The following is a 26,974-nucleotide window of genomic DNA, read 5'->3' on the forward strand; positions in this document are numbered from 1 at the left end:
TTTGAAAAGGGTAAAGTAGTACGGCGTAGGAAAGATACCCAACTTTAAAAAAGTAGACCAATTAGTCATCTATAACCACTTACTGCAGTGTAGTGTAGTGTATTAGCTTGCATTATGTTTAGCTTGCAGTACCAATAAAGGGTTTTTTATAGGCTTTCTAGGCATATTAACACTTTCCGATCCTGTGTTGGACTATGCCAGACATTAGTATTTTCTAGATATAGTCCAACACAGGAAGACATGGCTGCCGCTAGGGGTACTGTTGCCGGATATTGTCCAGCATGACGTCATACTATGTGGATCAAAGTGTTGGTCTGACACTTTGATCCTCTTGGTTTCCACGGTATGCTAATCCTGTAATTACCCTGGCGTGAGTGCCATGAGGGGTGGAGTTATAGAAGTTGAGCTGGTGCCAGCCCAGACCCACCCACAGCTGATGCCTCATCACCTAGTGCAAGGGGGTAGAGACCCTACTGGATTGCCTGCCGCAGTGATCACCTATGTCCCACCACACAGCAGAAAAAAAGTAAGTGCTGGGAGGATGTAGGTAATCGCTAAATTAGATTGGAAAGGGTTAAGTGAGCTAAATGTTAGAATTTAGAAAAAAAAAAGCATTTTTAACAAAAAGTAATAATAAGAACTGTAATAAAGAGGTCATAATTGCTGGACAAAGGAAAATGGCAGACAGTTAATCCAAATTTTTGTGCAGGCTAATATAGTATCCTGCGCCCAAGTCTCCCACGCCGATTCCTCTCGTACGCCTGTACACACACTGCTGCTCCATGCTCTGTACACATGCTGCTGCTCCATGCTCTGTACACACACTGCTGCTCCATGCTCTGTACACACACTGCTGCTCCATGCTCTGTACACACACTGCTGCTCCATGCTCTGTACACATGCTGCTGCTCCATGCTCTGTACACACACTGCTGCTACATCCAAAGTCAACTGTAGCAGGGAAAGAAAGGGGTCAGTGCTGTGAGCTGCAGGATTCCTGCAGATATTCTGGTGTCTCAACTTGTAATGATGCTTGAAAAACTAAAGCTGAGTACACACGTACGATAACGATTGTTCGAAAACGAACGATAACGACAATCGGACCGATAATCGTGCGTTCCAAATTTTCCAACGATCTTTTTTTGGACGATAACGACCGTTTTCAATCAAACCGACCGATCCAACCCGGCGGATTTTTTCGAAAGATAATCGTTCAATCGTTGCAGTGTGTACAAAGATCGTCTGCTAATGATTATCTGTGGAGTAGTACGCATGTTCTTATTGCCTGTCATAACGTCACTTCCGTTTGCGCACGCATTTTTTTATCGTTCGGCGTTCAGTACTTTATACTTATATCGTTCACGTGTGTACACAATCGTTCATTACGAACGATCTTTTCGGTCTAATTTGAATATTGTGTAAACGTCACGAATCGTTCGTAACGAACGATCTTTATCGGACGTGTATACGAACCTTTAGGGTCTCAACTTGTGTCTGTAGCCAGCCACTGCACCAGCCCTGGTCTGAGGGGGGGTTCTGGGCAGCTGTAAATGGGTTACTATGAAATGGGTTACTTCTTTTGTAACTAGTGGTGAAAGGTTATAACATCAGGCTTTTCCTGCCGTCTGTCTCCAACTCAGGGGACTTCGCTTCACCTGGCGCCACTGGAAAAGGACACAGACAGCAATAACAGCCTCTGCTCTGACATTTTTTTTTTACCCACAAAAACACTTTTTTTTATAAATGCAATCCCCAATTAGAGAGAATTTTACTTTACTTGCAGTTCTCTGTGGCCATGAAACTGAGAAAGTAAGCAGTAGGAAATCTCCTAAACTAAAACATAGATACAAATAAAAAAATGATTTTAACACTTCTCCACCCTATCAAAATCTGAAAAGGGACATTTTGGCTGGATTTCTGCTTTATCTTTTCACAGAAATGAATATGGTACCTATATCTGCATAGCAATAATGTATTTTTTTTTATTTGTGGTCCAGGTGAAGCTGTACACTTTCAACCCCAGGATGAGCAATCTTTTGTAATTACTTGAGCGATGATTATAGTTTAGTTATGAATATCAATGGCTGATAAAACCGGAGAGGGCTGCTGATATGAGTGGGAATGAATACTGGGGACATGGTGTGTCGATATTTCATAAAGATGAAGTAAGCTCCTTCACTCTTGGCTGAGGACACTCTGGATAATAGCTTTCTGGATAACAGATCCTCTCTGTTGTACATCTGATTAATGCATCAGTTTGCTCTATATGGGGGCTGCATGTTTAGTCCACCTCCTCACAGTCTGAGTAAGGTTTGCATGCTTAATCTGCATTTAATTAGTTTGTGTTCCCTTCCAAGTCATTAAACAATCCTGCATGTGTATGAAGGCTGTGCATTATTAACAACACAAACACGCTATACTTCTGTTCGGCTACCGAGAGGGCTTCAATTAGGCTTCATTTAAAGGGATCAAAGTTAAAGGAATATTTCCTCCACACCCTTTCCTCAGAAATGGCCCCAGATGTGTATTGCACTGTACGCAACATAGCAGATGGATGTAAGTGTATTTGAGCGCTCCCCTTGAAATTTATGGTTTTATGTGGCAGATTTTTTCTGTTCACACTTAATCGAGAGGAAGTATTTTTAGGAGTTGGTTGCAGAGAGACAGATTTATTGGGGACTATGAGGACACTGTCTTTTGCTGACAAACGTTGTGACTGGGAATCTCTTCTTTTGTCTATGGGAATAAAAATATGTATATGGCTGGAGACAGAGGTCTATTTATTGATGATAGACTGATAAGTATAGGTAACCTCCTCAGATATGACTAGCATTATGTATTCTGATCACCATGTGGTAAAAGCATAGTGAAACTAACAGTGTACAGAAAGTAAACTAAGACAAACAGTACCCAAAAGCATAAAAACACAGCTGCAATCAAATCACCTTAAAATCTACAACACTTAAGGGGCCCATACACCTAACTATTTTCCCGCCGATATACAGCATATTCGATCACTGTGATCAAATCTGCTGTGAAATCGTTGCGCAAACGCTGACCGAACGATCGATTTCCGTCCGAAATCGATCGTTCCCGTCCATCCGTCCGTGCGGAAGATTTCGCTCGTTCGCCGGTGGGTCGGGAGTGCGTCAATAGCGGCGTTCGAATGTCTGATGACCGACGCTAGTGGCAATGCATTACCTGTTTCGCCGGCGCGAGTCCCCTGGTCTCCGCTGTCCCATCTCCGCGCTGGACTCCGGCTGGCTTCACTTACTTACTGTCCCGACAGGAAGTTTAAACAGTAGAGCGCCCTCTACTGTTTAAACTTCCCACAGCAGGAAGTAAAGTAAAGCTGTAGCCCTGGAGCCCAGAGCGGAGAAGAAGACAGCAGAGACCAAGAGACCAGGGGACTCGTGCCGGCTGGATCAGGTAATGTATGCGGGGGGGGGGGGGGCAACGGCGGCAGCTCCACAGATTGTGACTCGGTTTCATAATGAAATCGCTTCACAATCTGTTTGCAGTAAAGGCAGCCATACGATCCCTCTCTGATCAGATTCGATCAGAGAGGGATCTATATATTGGTCGATCTGATGGCAAATCGACCAGTGTATGGCCACCTTTATAACATCTTTCTACAATTTAGGGAATGCGTTCATCATTGTGTTGTGTGTGCAGCTATAAATTACAGAGATTCTTTATATGAAAGAAACTGCACTGTGAAGACATGACAGGACTAATTTATCTACATTTCTCAGCTGTCTCTTGGTTAGAAAACTGTGAACTGGAAATGTCGAAACAAATACACAGGTGATTTTCTCTAACTATCATACAAACAACCACTTTGTTCTTCAACGTGCTGAGAAATATACCAAGTATCCTGTAACTTAACAATGTCGCCAGTTATTGCTTACTGACACTGCTGTAGCATTCCCTTAAAGCACATGCTCAAAAAATAAAACTGCATTATGTGGTTTTAAATTGTAATACATTTAAACGGGTTTGTAACATCCAATGATAAAAAAACCCTGCCAAAAATAGTTACTGCCTCAAAAATATATGTAAACCCCTTTTTTCCTAAAATAGGTACATCTATGTACCCTATTTTTTTTTCTTTTTACCTAGTCTGGGTGCCGTTGACTAACTGCATGACCTGTGCAGTGCCAGCAGGATTGTGGGAAGTTTTTTTGGGGGGGGTTAGCTACATTAACAAAACAAGCTTATCTCAGCATGCAAATATCAGAAAGCTTCCTATTCCTTATTAGATAAGGGCACTATGGCCAGAGGATAAATAAATCACTGCTCCTGTTAAAGGGTTTACAAAAGTGATGTAAGTCTGTTGTCTAGGTGATGTTTGCTGTGGAAGGGACAGTGAACTGTGGTAGTAGGGAGGGAAAATGAACACTGAGCTGTGTTAGAAATAAAAACAATGAACAATCTGTGTAGGTAAGCTCCCATACTACAAGAAGGTGGTAAAATTGGTCAGCGATTGGCCAGTCAAAATTGAAAGTGTGTATCAGGCTTTAGAGACTGTGGTTTCCTTTGAAATACAGTTTGCAGTTTACTTGCCCAATTGTCTGTATTCAATGAAAAATACAATCATTTAGAGGTTAGGGAATAAGGTGATGCTAATAATTATGTAGAAATATTTTCAGTAAACGACTACTATACAACATTAAAAGCTTAGTACCTGTGTTGCTATGGAGGCACGTAGCAACATAAAAAAAATAAAAAAAAATATTGACCGCATATGTTAAATTTAGGCGCTCTCCCCCCACCCCTTCGGCTCCCAGATTTCAACATTCCCCTGAGACCAATATTAGGCCAGGTTCACAGTGGTCAGTTGCATAACATGGCAGTAGTACCGGAGAGTTCTTCAATACAGTACCATGAGGTCAATTTAAAGGGAGACATAAACCTTTGCAAGTCTTGACCATCTAAGGTATGTTCAGCAAAGGGTCTCCATTTCTTAAAAAAGGACTTTGTTTTAGCTTCCTTGTTTAACATGACATCCAGTCTATCCATTGCCGACACATGCAAAAGTTCCTACTTAAGGTCCCAGATACTCGAGGTTGTAGAGTAGATCCAGCAATTGTAGATCAGTTTATGCGCTGCAATTAAAACAATATGTGCTAAGTCTTTAAGCTTAGACCGCAGGATATCTGAGGTGGTAGGTTTCTCTTTAAAATTGAATAAGCACGACAAAGGGTCTTTTGTGATATATCTCCTACACACCGTATTAATATAGAGCATGACAGCATTTCAATACTTTGTGTCCTGGAGACAAAACCAGACTGCTGAGGTGTTATGGAAGACCAGGATTCTTCAATAGCTGCCTTCAGCTCTTCTGCATTGTTCGGTCTCAGGTCTCTCATCATTTTCTTGGCAATGCCCCATAGATTCTCTATGGGGTTCAGGTCAGGTAAGTTCTCTGGCCAATCAAGCACAGTAATCCCATAGTCATTGAACCAGGTTTTGGTACTTTTGGCAGTGTGGGCAGGTACCAAGTCCTGCTGGAAAATGAAGTCAATATCTCCATAGGGCATGGAAGCATGAAGTGCTCAAAAATCTACTGGTCTGGTAGGAGGCTGCATTGACTCTGGACTTAATGAAGAACAGTGGACCAACACCAGCAGATTACATGGCTCCCCAAATCAACACAGACTATGGAAACTTCACTCTGGACTTCAAGCATCTTGGATTGTGTACCTCTCCATTCCTTCTCCAGACTCTGGATCCTTGGTTCCCAAATAAGATGCAACATTTTCTCTCATCAGAAAAGAGTACTCTGAACCACTGAGCAACAGACCAGTTTTTTTTCTTTAGCCCATGTAAGATGCTTCTGACATTGTTTGTAGTTCTGGAGCAGCTTGACAAGAGGAATACGACATTTGAAGGTCATGTCCAGGATCCATCTGCCTGTGCAGAGTCTTGATGCACTTATTCCAGCTTCAGTCCACTTCTTGTGAAAGTCCACAACACATTTGAATACAGCCTCCGTAGAAGCGCGTATCTAGCGCGAAACGGCCGTAAGGCTCCCCTGGCCCAGCACCCACCACCATCGCACGGCCTTTGTACATGGTATGTCTACCTTTGATACACTGTATTGATATGATGTGTCACCACCCTTTGGAATAAATGGAAGTTTACAGCAAGTGCCAACTTATCCACTCTGTTTTTAACTGTGCATCTCTTGTATACATTTAAGCCTGAGCACGCTGCCTGCACCAAAGGATAAGAAGGCTGTGTTCCCTGCCATCTCCCTCCTGCACACAGAGAGAGCTGTAGTGCCGACTCTCCTTTTTTCCTGCCTGAAGCTTTCCCCTACACATTTGAATAGCCTTTTCCCAACAATTCTCTCCAGGCTGCCGTCATCCCTGCTGCTTGTGCACCTTTTTCTTCCACACTTTTCTCTTCCACATAGCTCTCTATTAACCCCTTTGCCATTCCAATTGTGTCGGCAAGGGGGCGGCGCACCACTTTTAATTTTTTTTTTAAATCATGTAGCAAGCCCAGGGCTCGCTACATGATAGCCGCTGACAAGCGGCATCCCCCTACCTAACCTGATCGCCGCCGGCGCTCTCTGAAAGCAGGCAATCCCGTCCAGAACGGGATTTCCTGCTGGGCTTCCCCCGTCGCCGTGGCGACGGGGCGAGATGACGTCACCGACGTCATGGACGTCGGGATGTCAGAGGGAATCCCGATCCACCCCGAAGCGCTGCCTGGCACTGATGCCTGGCACTGATTGGCCAGGCTGCGCAAGGGGTCTGGAGGGGGAGGATGACGTCACTGACGTCGTGGACGTCGGTACGTCAGAGGGAATCCCGATCCACCCCTCAGAGCTGCCTGGCACTGATTGGCCAGGCTGCGCAAGGGGTCTGGAAAGGGGGGGGGGCGGCACGCTGCATGCACCGTTGGGGAAAGAGAGAGGCTGACACAGTCTGGCCAGCACCCTGGAACCTCGGGGTAGAGACTGGCTCTGAGGAGACGAACAATAACCTTGACCTGCACTTAGGTGAGATAATAGGGCAAGCCAGATCTCTTTTTGATGGATCTGGGCAGCTGTGCACACACTAGATCTCTGGCTGCCTGGCTGGCACTTCTGAGAATGAGCTAGCTTTAATCTAACTTAGAAAGCTTAGTTCACATTAGTGTTAAAAAGCGAATCGTAATCGGAACAGAACGGATACTGTACAAACAGAATGGATGCGAATGGATCCAATGTCAACCTATTCACGTGCATCCTTTTGTACGGATCAGTTGCGTCTGTTCCACTGAACGTAACTTAACTTTGCTACAGCACCAATTTTTCTGGACCACTGAGCCCAGCGGACCGGAAACGGAAGATTAAGCCCTGCATTGGGGGCAATGGGAGAATAGAACATTTCTTCACACTAGTGAAGAAACAGACCATTTTAGGGCCAAAATCCATGGAAGTGGGGGTCTGGGGGGGATGTGAGTATGCTCCACTGGGGCTGGGGGTCTGGGGGAATGTGGGGACTGGGGATGCTATTCTACTGAGTGGGAGAGTGAGGGAGGGAGGAAGAGAGAGGAAGGGTTTCTTACCCAGGCTTTCGTCTCTTCCCCTTCACGTTGCGCCATGTGACTACCGCACTTCCTGGTACTCACGTGACGCGACGTGAAGGGGAAGAGATAGAAGCCTGGATAAGAAACCCTCCCTCACCCGCCCGCTCAGCAGATCAGAGTGGCAACGGAGTGAAAACGGATCCAATTGACCAATGATCACATCCATTTTCACGAATCCGTTTGCCAGTGTGGCCAAGCCATACAGATCCGGTGAAGTGGAGACCGGATCCACTTTACTGGATCCGTTTTGGCTTAATAATACAATGTGAACCGGGCCTAAAGCAAGTGTAATTGATCCAGATAATCGAGTAGATTCAGCACGGCTCAGGTGCGTAGCAATAGCCATAGCAACCATAGCACCTGCTATGGGGCCCTGAAGCACAGGAGGGCCCAAGTGGTACTTCATGTATTCACCATTAATTTTCTTGTGTTTATCCACCCTCAGTGCCCATGAATAGGGATAGCCCTGCTTAGGAGAACTCATGGAGAAGCATGTAATCAGTTTGATCAGCTAATAGATTTGTAAGGTCCTGATTTGCAGTGATGACTTCCTGGTTTAACACATGATCAAGACCAGCAAATCAGAACCTTACAAATCTATCAAGCTGATAAAACTGATCACATGCTTCTCCATGAGTTCTCCTAAGCAGGGCCATCCCTACCCATGAAATATGTGCAATGTTTATTGCATGAGAATGTAAATTGCCCAATTAACTCATATCCATATGGTAGGGGAAGGTCATATTACTTAAGAGTGCCTACGTCTGAGGGCCCCATGAAAGCTTTGCAATGGGGCCCTATGATCTCTAGCTACGCCACTGGCACAGCTCCTCAATAAAGTGCTTGGATTTGGTGCTGATACAGACTGACCAAGTTATCTCCTGATCTGCTTTGGACAGTGGAGGTTTTAGCTTTCCCAGGGTAAGAAACACAGAGCGTTTACCTAAACAATCACAAATGTTAACAATAGCACTGTATCACATTGTGATGCTGGACATGGATTTACTACATTTCAAACATCAATATATATCTTGGGCGTTACACAGAAATTTAGGCAGCCTGTGAATAATACATTTCAGGTTGCCAAAACTGTCTGCTAGGAATCAAGAAAACCATCGGATGAGAAAAATGCCAACAGCTGCAGCTTGACTTATGCATCGTTCCTAGAAGCGTAGCAATTTTGAAATGGGGGTCAATTCAAATTTATTGGAAGGTTGACCCAAAAATTATTCATGTTCCACTTTGTACGCACTGTCACAAAGAACATAAGGCAGCATAAATCTGATTCTGCAACACTCACTTACTGCACGTTACCAGACTTAAGCCACTTTAAAATCACTGAAGGCAAGCTGACATGCCGTATGTAAATAGCTTCTATTTTTATTGAATGGCTAGATTGAATTCTCCCTTGTTTTAATAAAGTTGCAGAGAAGCTGCTGACTTGGTGGTCTCTGGTGGTAAGTCTGCAATCATACTAGAACACCTATTTACCAAGGAGACAACAGCAACATATCACAGGAGGTCTCTCTAGCAGCAGATCAGTTCCACTGTTATTTCTTGACTGCAGAGGTGAAGTGAGCTGTGGTCCCAATTCCCTTCTGTTTGTGTTCCTGAGGAAAAGAATCCATTATGAAAGGTTTAAATTGAGGAAGCAAAAGCTGAGAAAGAATCAACATTGAGACTCAAGGCTTTGTTAGGACAATAGTGACATCTAGTGGAGGTAGTGTTCAAAACCAGTTGAAAGGAAATCCCAGGAAGTTATACTGTATTTACTAATGAGAGTAGTGCTGTCTGGCATACTGTATACCATTACTTTCCTCTATTTGAATAACTGATTGATTGAGTGAACTTAAGAGTTACTTAACATATTAATAGCTAATAGCTATGGCTTACTAGCTTGACAAATGACATATTAGCTGGGCAGTGGGGACATCTTGAAGGTGGTAGAGGGTCAAATGTGTGCACGAAATAGAGGCGGGAGGAAAAATGGGTGTGGGTGAATAACAAAATCATGAGTAACAATAAAGATTGTTTTCAACTGGGCGCGAAGTGAAGCTGAAAACATGTAAACGATAAGTATCATTGTAAAACAGATGGGAAATGAAAACAAAAAGATATTTACTTTAAAAACTGTTTCATTATTCAAAAAAACAGCTTAATCTAACACTACTCTCACACAGAACCCTCCCCTGGTTATGCCTAACCCTAAAACCTCCCCTGGTGGTATTGCTGTATTAGTTTGCTATCGTTCTGAGCTCAAGTACCACAAGCTCATACAGCGCAGCTCCTCTGCACGCTGTGTACTGTACACTTATGTGAAACTATAAGTGGCTGGAGGGGGCACGGAAATTAAGACGGGCAGAGAGGAGGAAGAACTTACTCTTCCTCCCCGCCCAAAATTGACGTTCTGCTCAGTCGAATATTATGGCTGAGCAGAACAGGGGACATGGGGAGCTGGAGGAGAAGGAAGGTGCTATGTCACAGCACCACAAATAAAAAGACATTAAAAGTATATGATTTAAAAAAGGAGTTCAGGGGTACTTTAACCTTCTGAGATGCCGCCTTTAGTCTGTACTGTAAATCTCTGCTGCTACATCTATATTTTCTCCATCAGTAGTGTCCCTTGAAAAGTTGTTATCTCCATACTTGACTAACACATAATAACTACATTACTTTAACCTAGTATCCAAGAGCTATAGGTAAAGTAACTTATCTGTATCAACTTTTTACTCATGAGCTAGCAGCCATTTGATCTACATCAGGGGTGCCCACACTTTTTCAGCTTGCGAGCTACTTTAAAGCTTGCAGAGTCCAGGAGATCTACCAACATTTCAAATGTTTCAGACTCCGGATATGCCACGATCGTGATCCGGATCTGAAGCAGAGGTCTGGTTTCGACTCGGATTTGGGCCGTGATTACATGTAGAATCCATGATCACGGCCGTGAGCACGAATTTGACTTTAACGTTAATAGCAAAGCCTCCATATATGCTACAATCACCAAAATTGCATGGATTATAAAGGTGATCATTGGCTACAACTTAAAAAAATGAGAAAATTGTTTTTAAAGTTTCAAATGAAAAAAGTATTTGTGATAAAAACCCGCCGACTTTAGCAGTTAATAGCAATGCCCCCTTACTTGTTAGAAGCACCAAATTTGAAGAATGTGAGGAAGAATAGTGGGAACAAGAGGGAAATATTTTTTAAAAAAAAGACCTTATAGTTTTTGAGAAAATCAATTTTAAAGTTTCAAAGGAAGTTTCAAAGGAAAAAAGTATACATGTAAATGCGGTAAATACATTAACAGTCATTTACCACTATTACCGCATTTAAATGTATACTTTTTTCCTTTGAAACTTTAACCACTTGATGACCCAGCCTTTAAACCCCCCCCCCCCCCTCCCCCTTAAAGGGACACTTAAGTCAAACAAAAAAAAATGAGTTTTACTCACCTGGGGGTTCCAATAGCCCCCTGCAGCTGTCCGGTGCCCTCGCCGTCTCCCACCGATCCTCCTGGCCCCGCCGGCAGCCACTTCCTGTTTCGGTGACAGGAGCTGACAGGCTGGGGACGCGAGTGATTCTTCGTGTTCCAGTCCACAATAGCGCCATCTATGCTGCTATAGCATATATCATATAGCAGCATAAAGGGTGCTAATGTGTCTGGGAACGCGAAGAATCACTCGCGTCCCCAGCCTGTAAGCTCCTGTCACCAAGACAGGAAGTGGCTGCCAGTGGGGCCAGGAGGATCGGAGGGAGACGGCAAGGGCACCGGACAGCTGCAGGGGGCTATTGGAAGCCCTAGGTGAGTAAAACTAATTTTTTTTGTTTGACTTAAGTGTCCCTTTAAGGACCAGCACTGATTTCGCTGATCTGTGCTGGGTGGGCTCTACAGCCCCCAGCACAGATCAAACACCAGGCAGAGCGACCAGATCGCCCCCCTTTTTTCCCCACTAGGGGGATGATGTGTTGGGGGGGTCTGATCGCTCCTGCCTGTGTGTGGCTGGCGGGGGGGAACCTCAAAGCCTCCTCCACCGCAGGATTCCCCCTCTCCCTCTTCTCCCTCCCTGCCCCGGAGATCGGAGGCTGCACAGGAACGGATCTGTCCTGTGCAGCCTCTAACAGGCTCCTGCCTGTCATGTGACAGCGATCCCCGGCCGCTGATTGGCCGGGGATCGCTGATCTAGTACAACGCTGCTACTGTTAGCAGCGTTGTACAAATGTAAACAAAGTGGATTATTTCCGCTCATGTTTACATTTAGCCTGCGAGCCGCGATCGGCGGCCTGCAGGCTATTCACGGAGCCCCCCGCCGTGAATTGACAGAAAGCAGCCGCTCGCACGAGCGGCTGTTTTCTGATTAATTAACCTGCAGCCGGCGACGCAAATCTGCGTCGCTGGTCCTGCAGCTGCCACTTTGCCGACGCGCGTTATGAGTGCGCGGTTAGCAAGTGGTTAAAATCAATTTTCTCAAAAGCTATAAGGTTTTTTTGAAAAAAAAAATGTTCCTCTTGTTCCCACTATTCTTATCTGGTAAATTTGGTGTTTCTACCATGTAAGGGGGCTTTGCTATTAACTACTAAAGTTGGCGGGTTTTCAAGTGATAATCACCGATATTTTTGCACTTTGATTGGCCCAAGAGGCTGCCTGTCAAGTTTTCTGTCAAGTGACAGGCAGCCTCTTGGGCCAATCAAAGTGCAGGGATAATGTCCTTTAAAGGGACTCCGAGCACCTCTCAAGGGTATGCCTTTAAGACTCAAACCAGTGCTGCAAAGTACTTAAAGCGACTCTGTAACAAAATGTTCAGCCTTATTTCTTCTATCCTATAAGTTCCTATACTTGTTCTAATGTGGTCTGTCTTACTGCAGCCTTTCCTAGTTGTACAGTCGCTGTAATATCTCTGTTATATAATCTAATCTTCTTTCCTCTGCCAGCTTTGCTGGACTCAGGCAGGAATGTGCTGCTCTCCTTGTGATAGGATAGAAGCTACTGTATACACACCCTCTCCACGCCCCCTGCAGGCTCTGTGTGAGTCACAGACTGAGCTACTCTCAGCCTATCACACTCTGGTTAGCAGCCATGTCTTTGTTCAAACACTGCCTAAAACTGGCAATTACAAGCCAGGATTGCAGCAGGGAGTGGCAGAAACAGCACAGAGGGGCCCAGGAGAACATAATAAATAGAATGGTATGCTTTTTATTGTAAGAATTTTAGAGTACAGATTCTCTTTAAAGATGCATACCTTTCTGTAGCTTGTGCTCTCCTCTTTCAATTGATGCCTGTTCTACACCAAATCGCCGTTCTACACCAAATCATTTTTGTTTGATTTCAATTTAAAAATCGTGGTTGCCATCTTGGCTATGTTATAACTTCACCTCTGTCTTCTCTGTTAGAGAAGTGCATCACTGAATGAAGCAGGAAGAGGAAGTGACACGCATGGCCATTGCAAGAGGCTCCTCCAGAGGGGTCATAGCACGACTTTGTTGGAAGTCTTCTGGCTTAAAGGCATGACCATGAGAGGTGCTCGGAGTCCCTTTAAAGTGATTGGACCCGCAAGGGCTCAGGGCAGGATGAGTGGATCTCTCATCATTGCCAATTAGCAGGCATAAGTTTGTAGCGCTTGCTATGCTACTCTTATAAGGCCTGTTAACTCTAATAAGGCATGTTATCTCTGATAAGGCATGTTAACTCGGATAAGAGTGCCTTATCAATGATTTGTTATAGTGAATCAACCCCAATATGTCTGTATTAGGGAAAATTAACATTTAGGACCCTTTCAATTAGATTCTTAAATTTAATTGATGATGAATCAAATGTACTTTTAACTGTTCTATCAATAAAAATTGATTCTGGCTGAGAATCAAAATGTTATTGATTAAGCAGGATAGACCATTTCAGTTGATTGCACACAAACTGGCTATCATTTCAGCCACCGGCGTAGCTGAGCAGGGCCGTGCAGTAGGTCCTTAAGTGGGGGGTGCTCAAATTTAAAAAAAGGGCCTTGCCGTCCCCCCCCCCCCGCCACACACACATACACACAAAATGATCAATAGTATCTACAAGTGGTGGAGGACCTTCCCCCTCAACCCCCTTTCCCTACAATGACTTGTGACCTTCACCCCCTTCCTCCTACTGGCTCTCCAATTGTCCCAAACCATCCCCCTGAGCCCCTCCGCTTGACACATACATTAATTCACAGAAGCGCTGGCTGCATTCACTGGTGTGGAGTCAGTCAGGCTTGTCACTGGTGGCAGCATGGTCCCCCTCCTTGTTTCTGGCTAGGAGGTACTGATTGTCATGTGGTTGCTGAATACAGATGCTGGCTGCCATGTGGGTTCTGGGTCAGGGTACAGGGTGTTAAATGGGTACTGGCTATGGGTGGGTATCGCGTGTCTTGCGGGTGTTGATTGCAGGTACTTAGTGCCATGTGTATGTAATATTTATTTGCAGGTACATCATCGTTTATTTTAAATTATTTTACTTAGTTTAAGTTCCCTTTAATACTACAGTACTACAAATACCTTGAAGTGATACTGAAGCAAAAAAAAACTTATGATATACAGAATTGTATGTGTAGTATGGATAAGGAATAAAACAATAGTAGCAAAGAAACTAGTGTCATATTTTTATGTTCAGTTACAAACTTTTTTTATAACATTGCATCATTCTGTCATATTTGCAGTTGGCTCTGTTTTGCAGTTTAAAATCAATGTTATCATGTCTTATCAATCTTATCAATGTTAATATGCCTTATTAGAGTTAACTTGCCTTATAAGAGTTAACACGCCTTATCAGAGTTAACGTGCCTTATCAGAGTATCATAGTGAGTGCTACAAACGTATGCATGCTAATTGGCATTAGCAAGAGCTCCACTTGTCCTGCCCTGAACCCCTGTGGGCATACGTTCGTAGCGCTCGCTATGCTACTCTGATAAGGCGTGCTAACTCTGATTGGGCATGTTAACTCTGATAAGGCATGTTAACTCCGATAAGGCACGCTATTTGTTATAGTGAATCAACCCCCATGTGTTCAATGGCAGGCAAACAGCCGATGATCGCCGGGAACTGTCCGCCAGTGAACAGTTCAAGTTATCTCTACAGTCACAAGCAAATATCACTGTTCCTCCTGGGTTTCAGAAAGAAATACACAAGGAACCTACAAAATAATAGAGATGGCCCGAACGGTTCGCCGGCGAACGGTTCTCGGCGAACTTCCGTGGTTCGCGATCTCGGCGAACTGGGAACTTTTCCGGAAGTTTCGCATGCCACGCTCGCTTCATCAGGCAATGTCAGCAGTAGCAGGAGTAGCGCTACCGAAATTTTGTTTGTACCCATGTTTATTGCCTGTGAAGCGGGCGTGGCCTGCGAAACGCGTTGCACTTTTGGGGTACTATATAATAAATGTGATTACTATTATACAGACAGTCTTTCGTGTCTGCTTTATGGAGGTAAGTCCACCGCTTCCTCCAAGCAAATTTTAAAGGTTTTATCCACTTTTACCCTGCTGGCACCTCTGTTCCCCGTTTACTGTTTTTTGGGTCAATGAGCCATGTAGCATAATTATTTTTTAAAGGGGAACACTAATTGATGTTGTGGGGACTTAAAATCCCCCCCCCCCCAAAAAAAATGGCAATTAACATCAGGCCTAGGTTCCAGATAGCGATCGTGCAGCCCACATTGTGTCCAAAGTGCCATGTGCAAAGTGCCACATGCAAACACATGCAAAGTGCCACGTGCAAAGTGCCACGTGCAAACACGTGCAAAGTGCCACGTGTAAAGTGCCACATGCAAACTGCCATGTGCAAAGTGCCACGTGGCATTTTGCATGTGGCACTTTGCACGTGCTTGCACCTGGCACTTTGCACTTTGCACATGGCACTTTGCACTTGGCACTTTGCACTTGCCACATGTTTGCACGTGGCACTTTGCACGTGTTTGCACTTTGCACATGTTTGCACGTGGCACTTTGCACGTGTTTGCACTTTGCACGTGGCACTTTGCACGTGTTTGCATGTGGCACTTTCCACTTGGCACTTTGCACTTTGCACGTGTTTGCACGTGGCACTTTGCATGTGTTTGCACTTTGCATGTGGCACTTTGCACGTGTTTGCATGTGGCACTTTGCACCTGTTTGCACTTTGCACGTGTTTGCACTTTTCTCATGTTTGCACTTGGCACTTTGCACGTGGCACGTGTTTGCACGTGGCACTTTACACTTTGCATGTGGCACTTTGCACATGTTTGCACGTGGCACTTTGCACGTGGCACATGTTTGCACTTTGCACGTGGAACTTTGCACTTTGCACGTGTTTGCACTTTGCACATGACACTTTGCACGTGTTTTCACGTGGCACGTAGCACTTTGCACGTGTTTTCACGTGGCAGGCAGCAGCTGGCCTGGTGTGTGCACAGCACACACACAGACAAATAGCAGCTGCAGCAGCACTGGAGCACACACTCTAACTGTCACACTATGACATCAATAAAGCTAATTAACGATTTAACAATAGAGTAGTGATAGTAGTGAAGGGGTTAATCACTGAACAGCTTATAACTGTGTACAGCCCTTGGCCCAGCAGCACTGGAGCACACACTCTAACTGTCACACTATGAGACATCAATCAAGCTAATTTATGATTGAACAATAGAGTAGTGATAGTAGTGAATGGGGTTAATCACTGAACAGCTAATTTATAACTGTGTACAGCCCCCTTGTTAGGCCACCACCAGCACTGGAGAATGTCTCTCAGTGAGCATTCAGCAAGCTAGGACGATCTATCTCATTATGGCAGCCCTCCTTATTATACAGGGTAGCTGGCCAGTGTTCCTTTCTGTGATTGGGTGCCTGGGCTTAGGCTGGGAGGCCTCTGATTGGCTCAATGAGGTCAGGTGGGGCTGGCCAGGGTTCCCCTCTGTGATTGGTTGCTAGGGCTTCTGCTGGGAGCCCTCTGATTGGCTCTGTAATAAATCACATTTACATCCGGCACCAGCAACTCATCAGAGCTGCAACTCACAGCGACAGCATACAGGAGATAGAGCGGAGACAGCCTTCTTCACCTTTCAAAGGGGTTTATTAAGCATCTTGTGTTACAGTTTGATTTCTTCCAAGTATAAATAGTCTTTCCTATGTCCTATGTACATCACATATATTTACAGCATACATACAGGAAGCTAGTATTCTAACTAGGAAGCATAGAGAGCCGGATAGCTGGAAAGTAGAGTACAGTCCCCTTTTCCCTCCGTGCTCCCTCTTTATATGAACCAGAAAGCGTTAAATGTGACCTCATCTGAACCATCTATGATTGGTTCAGATCCCTTGTGATGTCAGGACACACACCTACTCGATTAATATTCTATAAGATATTTTGCCCTAGATACAACGAATTTCCATGTTGAAAAAACATGGCTTTGTTTACTGTTCTTGTGGTGTACATGTTGAGGTCAGTGAGACCTGTGGCCTTGTCCATAGAACAGCTTCTTGGTATGTTCTAGTTCTGCTGACAGAACTGTAGATTTTCTCTCCAAGAGAAAATCCCCTTAAAGGGCAGGTCTGCACCCCAAGCCTTTTTGACTAACTCAGTCCAAAATAACTGAGGCCTACTTAAATTATAACAGGCTCCAGGACGTCATCACCTTAGTTACAGTATTTCGTATCCGGATACCCGCAGATATCCGCGGATATCCGGGTTATGCGGCCAACTATCCGCAGATAGCTATCCGGATTTGGGCCCAGCTATCTGGAATCTGAATCCGGTCGGATAGCCCCAAAAAGTTTGGATATCCGGGTTACCCGGATATCCGGAATACGGATGAGCAGCCCTGCATGTAATACCCATCACTGCATATACCTACTACTTGTTATTCACTTCAGTGCATCCACCTTCCTACGTGAGCGCACGCAGAGTGATATACCACTCTGTGCATAACTGTTAACTGCACCTGTGTGACTGTCTGCACATTGTATTAGTCAAGTCAGTGCATACTTTTCACTTCATCCCCTTCAATATGGACAAAACAAAAGGCAGTGGCAGGCCACCTGGCAGGTCTGTCTGAGGTCACGCTGTCGTGATTTTGTGTGGCCCGCAACCAAAGTACAGTGTTCAGAAGAAGGCACGTGCCATCAACCCCCAATATTGTCAGGGCGTAGTTGACTATTTAACACAGAACACCTCATCTTTCTCAGCTTCCGCACGGAAGCATGACATATCTTCCTCCTCCTGCTCTGATTTTGGCACCCCACTTAACACTCAGTCGGCCGCCACCACCAAAGTGCCATCACCCCAGGGCTCAGCGGTGTGGACATTTTTTTGTGTGTCTGCCTCAGATGAGAGCAATGCCAACTGTACTCTCTGCCACCGAAAATTGAGCCATGGAAAGACCAAGACCCGCGTAGGGACAACTACCTTACGAAGGCACATGATTACAAAGCACAAACTGCAATGGGATGACCACCTGAGGGAAAGCAGCACATTGTTATAAACTGTTCTTATCACCTTGCTTCGACACCATCGTCTCACAGACTGTGAGATCACTTGACTCTCCACACAGCAAACAGGATATAGACTTTCTCAGGCTTCTTACGTTATTTATTCAGGAAAAAGGAATACAGATAGATACATTCATCTCCTGGCAAAGCAGACTTCCATGTTGCGTTATAGCTGCTTGATTAGACTCCCTCTTGAAGTCTATCAGGTACCTTCTTCCTAACTACGTTACACTAAACTACATATGTACAACATACATTATATCAGATTACAGTAAGGAATAACATGCTTAGAGGTCCCAGTCGGCCTTGCGAGCTAGTGCAGAGGGAAGAAGCAGAAGTGAGTTCCCATCGCTCGCACCCCCTTTAATACCGACTAGGAAAGAGTTAAATATGACATCATCTTCGCCACCTCCTATATCAGTCTATTGGTGGACCCACTCGTGGTGTCATCATACCCGCCTACTCGATTAATAATCAATGAGGCACTTGACCCAGATGCAGGAATGTGAAATGTTTAGTAAACATAGCCAATGTTTTCTGTTCCTGTTGAGGTCAGAGTGGCCGATGGCCTTCTGTTAGGAACATGTTCTCAGTATCTGCGTGTATCTTCTGCTACACGCAGACCCTGAGATGCCTCTGCCTGCATCACCAACCCTCTATCTATTTTAAAGGCATACACTGCGGTCAAGCCTTTTACATAAAACTCAGGCCAAGTAACTGAGGCCTACTTAAATTATAACAATCCCCCCTAAAACGGCTTGACCCGCAGATCCCAGCGTCTGAACCTCCCAGTACCTGGTTTCTTTCTTGTATGTTTCACTTTTCGATGTTCGTGCTCACACAACTTCTCTGCTCTAGGCGGTTACCCCTGGAAGAGAGAGAGCAGGACCTCTTGGTCTTCCTGTAACCAGGCTCTCTGGGGAAGCCCTACTTCTAAGTCCCTCAATACCACATGCTCAGCATTTGCGTCACTTGCGTATCACTCACAAACTTGCATGACCACAGAAAAGTGAAACTCGTTTGGTTGTTACAAAACGGAGCAGTGCCAGGTGCCTTCTAAAAGAGCGCCTTTATACAATCAGCTCCTAGGTACTACTAAACCTATACACGTAACCCTGTATATCCCTTAATTTAAACTATTGGTTCCGGAGATTGTTTATGAGGCACCAATCTCTGGACCGGTTAATTTATTTTACGTAATTTTAACCCGCAACCTCACCTGGATAACGATGCCTAAAGTTGTCATCCCCATCCAGACGACCAGTGGGTGCAGAAAGAACTTTGGAACTGCAGATGCCCCGTCCGAGTGTCCCTGGAACATCACCGGAACCTTTGTCCACCAGGGCAGACTGGAACTCACCTGCTCATGTTTGTGTTCTACCTCGTTAAGATCACCTGTATCATGGTGAACTCTTACCTCTAACTTAGTGTACTGTTTGTTTAACCTTTGTAACAAAATGTGGTCGTCTTGGATCAAAACCTGTTCCCCTTTGTCCCATGTCGTGTTCTCTTTCAGGACGGGAACTACCCGTGAAACTTTGACCTTTAGAGTTCTCTTAACAATTTGAGAAACAACGTCATCCAACCTGGATGACAGGATCCATATGGGATCTCCACTCACACAATATGTTCCCCTTGGAAACGCCCCCTTATCGGAACAATTATGAGAATATACCTTGAATGTATCATTTATGTTAAAAAACCAAACCTTTCCTTCAGCCACCGGAACTATCGGTTGGGCTTCAGGGTGGATCTTTTGAATGGTAGCCTCGCACTCTGCGTTATTGAGCCTGCAGGCATCTTCACTAAATTTGACTTGCCCCAGCCAACGCAGGTACTTCTGCAAGAATTGCCCACATGAGGACAACTCTACTTGTTTCACCTCCCTGTCTAGCACCAAAAAAGGTTGACCTCTCAGGTCCTGGTGTAAGACACGGGTTGAGGTGGGAACTAAGGAAGTGGCGGTGCCTAAAGGAATGTTGCACCGTTTCCATTTGTTCACCCAAACATCTCGAAGCTGCCATGCAAAAGATCCTTCTCCAGAAAAATTAATATACCTCCCCTTGTCCAATCTTTCGCTGACACAATATGTCCCCAGCTGTCCTGATTGGACCTCTTCCCCCCTTATGTCCTGAGGCACACTATGTACCTGAGGTCGGGAAGACTGTACTCTCTGCAATCTTTCAATTAAGAGTACCTCTTCACTTACCCAACTATCATGAGGATAAGCTGCTGCATATGGACTGTGTAATATCGTCCCCTGTTGTGACCCGTGTAGTGTGGATGGGGTTCCCTGTGTGGGCTTTCCCTCCCCCGGGACCGCTCTCCCCACCCTCTTTGTCACCTGGAAATGTGGCTTGATCTCGATTTTTACTTCTTGTTTCGAGAACCTCCCACCCTTGGCTTTCCAGCCTTTACGTGTGTATAGTTGTTTCAGAGGCACTCTCTGTTGGTAGCTCCAGAGTGTGATGTTGTCCCCTGCGTCTCTCTGGTAAGAGAATTGACGCCTCCTGTTCGTTCCTCTCCAATCTGGAACCATCTCACTCTGCATAACCAAGACACGGTACCCCTGAATCACACCCTCCACCTTTTGCATGTACCCATTGTACTGCAATGTACCTTTTAACAAACCTTTGGATCGGTGCATAGATTCTGGGAGTGTGGCATTCAATAGCAGATTTATACTGCCATTAAATTCCCACTGCCCGCACACTTGACCCTTCAGACCTTTCACCCACCTTGTGCCATGAAATTTGCTTTCTCCTGGCACAAGTGCTCTTTTCCTCCGTCCCTGCATGGTCCATCTGTGCCAAGCGGAGGGAGGTGTGAAAGGATCAGTACCTTTGTCACCCAACATTAACATGCTTGGGCCTTGCATTCTCATTAACCCCTTATTATACATGAGAATGTCCTCTCTTCGTTCTCCTAGGAAGTTTTCCACATTTTGTCATATTACTGCCACAAACATGAATCAATTTTATTGGAATTCCACATGAAAGACCAACACAAAGTGGTGTACACGTGAGAAGTGGATCGAAAATCATACATGATTCCAAACATTTTTTACAAATAAATAACTGCAAAGTGGTGTGTGCATAATTATTCATCCCCCTTTGATCTGAGTGCAGTCAGTTGCCTATAGACATTGCCTGATGAGTGCTAATGACTAAATAAAGTGCACCTGTGTGAAATCTAATGTCAGTACAAATACAGCTGCTCTGTGAGGGCCTCAGAGGTTGTCTAAGAGAATATTGGGAGCAACAACACCGTGAAGTCCAAAGAACACGCCAGACAGGTCAGGGATCAAGTTATTGAGAAATTTAAAGCAGGCTTAGGCTACAAAAATATTTCCAAAGCCTTGAACATCCCACGGAGCACTGTTCAAGCGATCATTCAAAAATGGAAGGAGTGTGGCACAACTGTACACCTATCAAGACAAGGCCATCCACCTAAACTCACAGGCCGAACAAGGAGAGCGCTGATCAGAAATGCATTCAAGAGGCCCATGGTGACTCTGGACGAGCTGCAGAGATCTACAGCTCAGGTGGGAGACTCTGTCCATAGGACAACTATTAGTCATGCACTGTACAAAGTTGTCCTTTATGGAAGAGTGGCAAGAAGAAAGGCATTGTTAACAGAAAGCATAAGAATTCCCGTTTGCAGTTTGCCACAAGCCATGTGGGGGACACAGCAACCATGTGGAAGAAGGTGCTCTGGTCAGATGAGACCAAAATTGAACTTTTTGGCCAAAATGCAAAACGCTATGTGTGGTGGAAAACTAACACTGCACATCACTCTGAACACACCATCCCCACTGTCAAATATGGTGGTGGCAGCATCATGCTCTGGGGGTGCTTCTCTTCAGCAGGGACAGGGAAGCTGGTCAGAGTTGATGGGAAGATGGCTGGAGACTGCAAAAGACTTGAGACTGGGGCGGAGGTTCACCTTCCAGCAGGACAATGACCCTAAACATAAAGCCAGGGCAACAATGGAATGGTTTAAAACAAAACATACAGTATCTATGTGTTAGAATGGCCCAGTCAAAGTCTAGATCAAAATCCAATCGAGAATCTGTGGCAAGATCTGAAAACTGCTGTTCACAAACGCTGTCCATCTAATCCGACTGAGCTGGAGCTGTTTTGCAAAGAAGAATGGGCACGGATTTCAGTCTCTAGATGTGCAAAGCTGGTAGAGACATATCCTAAAAGACTGGCAGCTGTAATTGCAGCAAAAGGTGGTCCTACAAAGTATTGATTAAGGGGGCCGCATAATTACGCACACCCCACTTTGCAGTTATTTATTTGTAAAAAATGTTTGGAATGATGTATGATTTTCGATCCACTTCTCACATGTACACTACTTTGTATTGGTCTTTCACGTGCCTGCAGCCGTAATGGACACAGTTGCTGCTTGAACACAGGACCAGAAACCCTACCTTCATCCGACCATCACAGTAACCCCTGTTGAGAGCATGGAATCCAGTCTTGGGCATCGGATTGGAGCAAGCATAAGGAGGTTATCGGTTTGCTGCTTAAATTAATATGCTGCTATAAGTTTATCTTCATGCTCAGGCCGGGGCTGGTGAGGTTAGACACAAATGTGTCTGTAATGGATGCGTAAGGGTGTCCCCCAGAGGCGTGCTTATTGTGCACACGGGGTTGAGGAGTTTGATGGTGGAACCCGCCTGTCATTTACATCTACAGCATGGTCTTGGATGTCACTTATATGCAATCACATGGGCCCGAAGATGGACAGGTTCCTGTTTCACAGGTTCCCGTTTTCAAAGGAGTGTTTGTGGCAGTAATGTGACAAGATGTGGAAAACTTCAAGGGGGCCGAATACTTTTGCAACCCACTGTGTGTGTGTGTGTGTGTGTGTGTGTATATATATATATATATATATATATATATATATATATATATATATATATATATATATATATATATATATATATATGCATATATATGCATATATATATATATATATATATATATATATATATATATATATATATATATGCATATATATGTATATATGTATATGTGTATATATATATATATATGTATATGTGTATATATATATATGTGTATATGTATATATTGCAAAATTAAAAAAAAAAACGTGTTTTAAAACAAATATGAATGTATCAGTTAAATGGTTTAAACATATGCAGTGTACATAAAATTCTGTATTTTGTTACCATAGACTATCTGATAGTGTATCTGGCTTGCAACATAAACATGATTTATGATGCTATCATGGGTATAAGAGAGTCCATTTGGCAAAGAACAGTCAGTTATCATCTGCTCTAATATTACTGTTATCATTTCTGCTTGATTTGACATCAAATAGCATAAGGTAAACTTGTTTTACATCTGGAATGAAGCTTGTTTTGCATTTGGATTATTTATAACCAAATGATTTACAAACTATCTGAAGAAAGTGTTCCAAATAAATTTCACCTTCAGACTACATTAGACATTTAGCCTTATGCCATAAAGTGCTTGGTCATGTGACCCAGACTTTTAGTGTACAGGGCTGTTATACTCATATTCCTGTTGCTGCATGCCTTCCCTGGAAAATATTTTTGATTGGTCAGTAGTTGTTCAAGCCAATTACAATGCAGCTTTCACAGATGGCTACTCAGGTTCCCACTTGTGACCGATCTAGACAGATCCACTAAAGTGGATCCATCCAGATACATTGCATAGTCCGTGACATTTTTTGGGCTCCATTGTCTGTGCAGCTCAAGTCCTGTCACCGCCGCTCAGGCAGCTCCTCCCCAAGGATTGCCATTGGTCTGTTTCATGTCCAATAGGGAGCCCCAGTTTAATAGGCTTTTGTTAGGACCTCCGATCATATTGCGGTGCTTGTCGGTGACGCGAACCTGAGCGGCTGCAGGGTCTGTGCAGGCAGAATATGACAGAAGAAGACAGAAGGTGACCAATGAAGGTAAAAGGTGACAGAAGAATGGATTTGGTAAAAAGACTATTGGGTATGCGCAGAGGCCGCCGACGTGGTCGGGTCGACGGCTGCTATGGAGGGGACCTCGGATGTCTACAGAGGACAGCAGTGCTTTGGCAAGAGACACATAGGTTTCCAGGGGCTGGAGGAAGTCCCAGGTAAGTAAATCTGATTTTTTTTTTTTAATTGCCAGATGTATCTTTTAAGGCCTGTACCAACTCTGAATTAAAATTGGTTGAGGCGTCTTATAATGACTGCCTCTGCCGATAATATGCAATGTATACAGCAGCCCCAGACCAATAATCTCTGCCCAGACAGTAAACCACCACGTGGATCAAATGGACCAATAGGTTTGTTCTCCCTGCTCGGCCCACTATGTCACATTTGCGCCACTCCGCTGACCCTCCATCGGCCCTCCACCTCTCTTCACTTGAAATATTTTATCATATAGATCAACTGAGAGTCTCTTTTCTGCGGTCCATTTCTAGTTTTTAATCATTTATTTACTATGAAATAGATCCAGATCTTAAAAATATTCTGGCTACTTATATTAATTTACCCCAGGGCCGCCATCAGAAATTTTGGGGCCCCGCATACATTATCAGGCCTGCCCCCCCCCCCCCATATAGGCTAGTAAGGTACAGGTGTCACACAATATAGGCTAGCTAGGCACCGGTGTCCCCCAGTACAGGTTAGCAAGGTACCAATGCCCCCCCCCCAGTATAAGTTAACTTTGTGTAGGGGCTTCAGTAAAAGTTATCCAGCAATTGGGGAGCAAGTATAGGTGCCCCCCACCCCCCAATCCAGGGGCTGTTCTTCACTGTGCCGGCCACCCCAGACCGGAAGGCAGCACCACCCAACCACCCCCAATTTGAATGCACTTTTTTCATGCACTCCTCTACAATACAGGTATACAAATGATTCCATCCCCCCCCCCCCCCCATACAGTGTAGTTGGCAGATACCCTCCCTACACAACCCCACCATTACAGCAAGCCAGATGTCTCTCACTCCCACTCCCCCCCCTACACACACACGGTATAGCATGCCAGATGCTTTACCCTTCCTCCCCCCAGTATAGCTACCAATATGCGCCCCCCAGTGCAGTATAAGTAGCCAGATGCCCGTCCCCATACAAACTGCCACCCCAACCAGTGTAATGTAGCAAGACAGATGCTCCCCTCCCCCCAATCAGCTTCCCTACCCATCCCCCACCCTGTAGCTAGCCACATGCCCACTAGTACAGTAAAAGAAGCCAGATACCAATACAGTATATCTATCTATATCACCTTTCCCCAGTAGCTACCAAAATACATTATGCCCAAGAAAAGTGTAGCCCCCCCCCCCCCCCCCCCCACTGCAGGAGTCCTGAACAGTGACTCACCTGCTCTCCTCCTGACAAACCCTCTCGTTTATTGCACTGTCCAGACTCCAGCATAACCAAACGTCAGAGTCCAGGAGTGAATGTCAGAGCCAGCAGTTTTGTGTGAAGTCTTTAGTGTGTGGCCGCCTGACTCTCCTGCCGCGATGTTTGTTTCCCGCTGTCCGCTCACCTGACTGCTGCATACACACCAAGTATCCGACGCTCTGTACTGCAGCCTCCTCCTGAGCTCCCTGCACTGCCCGGCACAACTATACTTTAGATCAGCGGTGGCTGGTCTGTGAGTTCACAGTGCTTAGTGAGTGAGAGCTGCTGTCATGCACGGTGCTACGCGCAACGAATATTTCAAGAACAGGAAGTCACATGTCACTTCCTGTTTACAGCATAGCCATACCTCCCAACTTTTTGAGATGATACAGCGGGACACTTAAGCCACGCCCCTGACACACCCCAACCACACCCCCTGACACACCCCTAGTCAATCATATATATATATATATATATATATATATATATATATATATATATATATATATATATATATCCTTTATTAAAAAAATAATTGTGGGTGGGGAGAGGGTGCCCATGGGTGAGGAGGTAAAAGAAATGATCGAGGCCCCAGCCGGCGGATGCGGTGTGTGGGATGCGAGTCCGGCATAATATTGTCCCTCCCTCCCTTCCTCCGCATGTGCCCCCAGTGTCCCCCCTATTTGCAGAGTAAAGAGCGCAGCGGAGCGGGCAGTCTTACCATTCCTTCTCGCGTACGGGCATCTGGTCTTCTCCGCTTCCTGCTTCCTGTGACATCACAGGAAGTAGATGGAAGCAAGAGATGCCCGTACGCGAGAAGGAATGGTAAGACTGCCCGCTCCGCTGCGCTCTTTACTCTGCAAATAGGGGGGGCACTGGGGGCACATGCGGAGGAAGGGAGGGAGGGACAATATTATAGCCGGACCCGCATCCCACACACCGCATCCGCCGGCAGGGGCCTCGATCATTTCTTTTGCACATCTGACCCCCCAGCCGCCCGGGACACTGGGGGGTCATAACGGGATAGCGGGACAGCCCCCCCAAATCGGGACTGTCCCGCCGAAAACAGGACGGTTGGGGGCTATGAGCATAGCCCGTGCATGATAGCAGCTCTCACTCACTAAGCACTGTGAGCTCCCAGACCGGCCACCGCTGCTCTACAATTTAGTCATGCCGGGCAGTGCAGCAAGCTCAGGAGGAGGCTGCAGTACAGCGTGCTACCTGGTGTGTATGTGCACGCTGTCAGGTGGGTGGACAGCGGGAAACAAACATCGCGGCAGAAGAGCGAGGCGGCCACACACATAGGAGTAAGGGCTGGGGAGGGGGATGGCGGCCCCCTGGAGACCCCGGACCCGTCACTGAAGTGTCGATTGTCCCCCCCTAATGGCGGCACTGTATGGTTTGTTGGTTTCCAAATTGTCAAATAATTTTAAGCTGATTTTTCATTTCTTTAAGACCCCTTCTACACATGTTGCTTTGATTCATGTTGCGGTATGCTCTTCGCTGCAGTGGCCTTTAGCCTCTGAGACTGGCCACACTA

Source organism: Hyperolius riggenbachi, chromosome 1 (genome assembly GCF_040937935.1).
Source record: "Hyperolius riggenbachi isolate aHypRig1 chromosome 1, aHypRig1.pri, whole genome shotgun sequence".
NCBI classification, from domain to species: Eukaryota; Metazoa; Chordata; class Amphibia; order Anura; family Hyperoliidae; genus Hyperolius; species Hyperolius riggenbachi.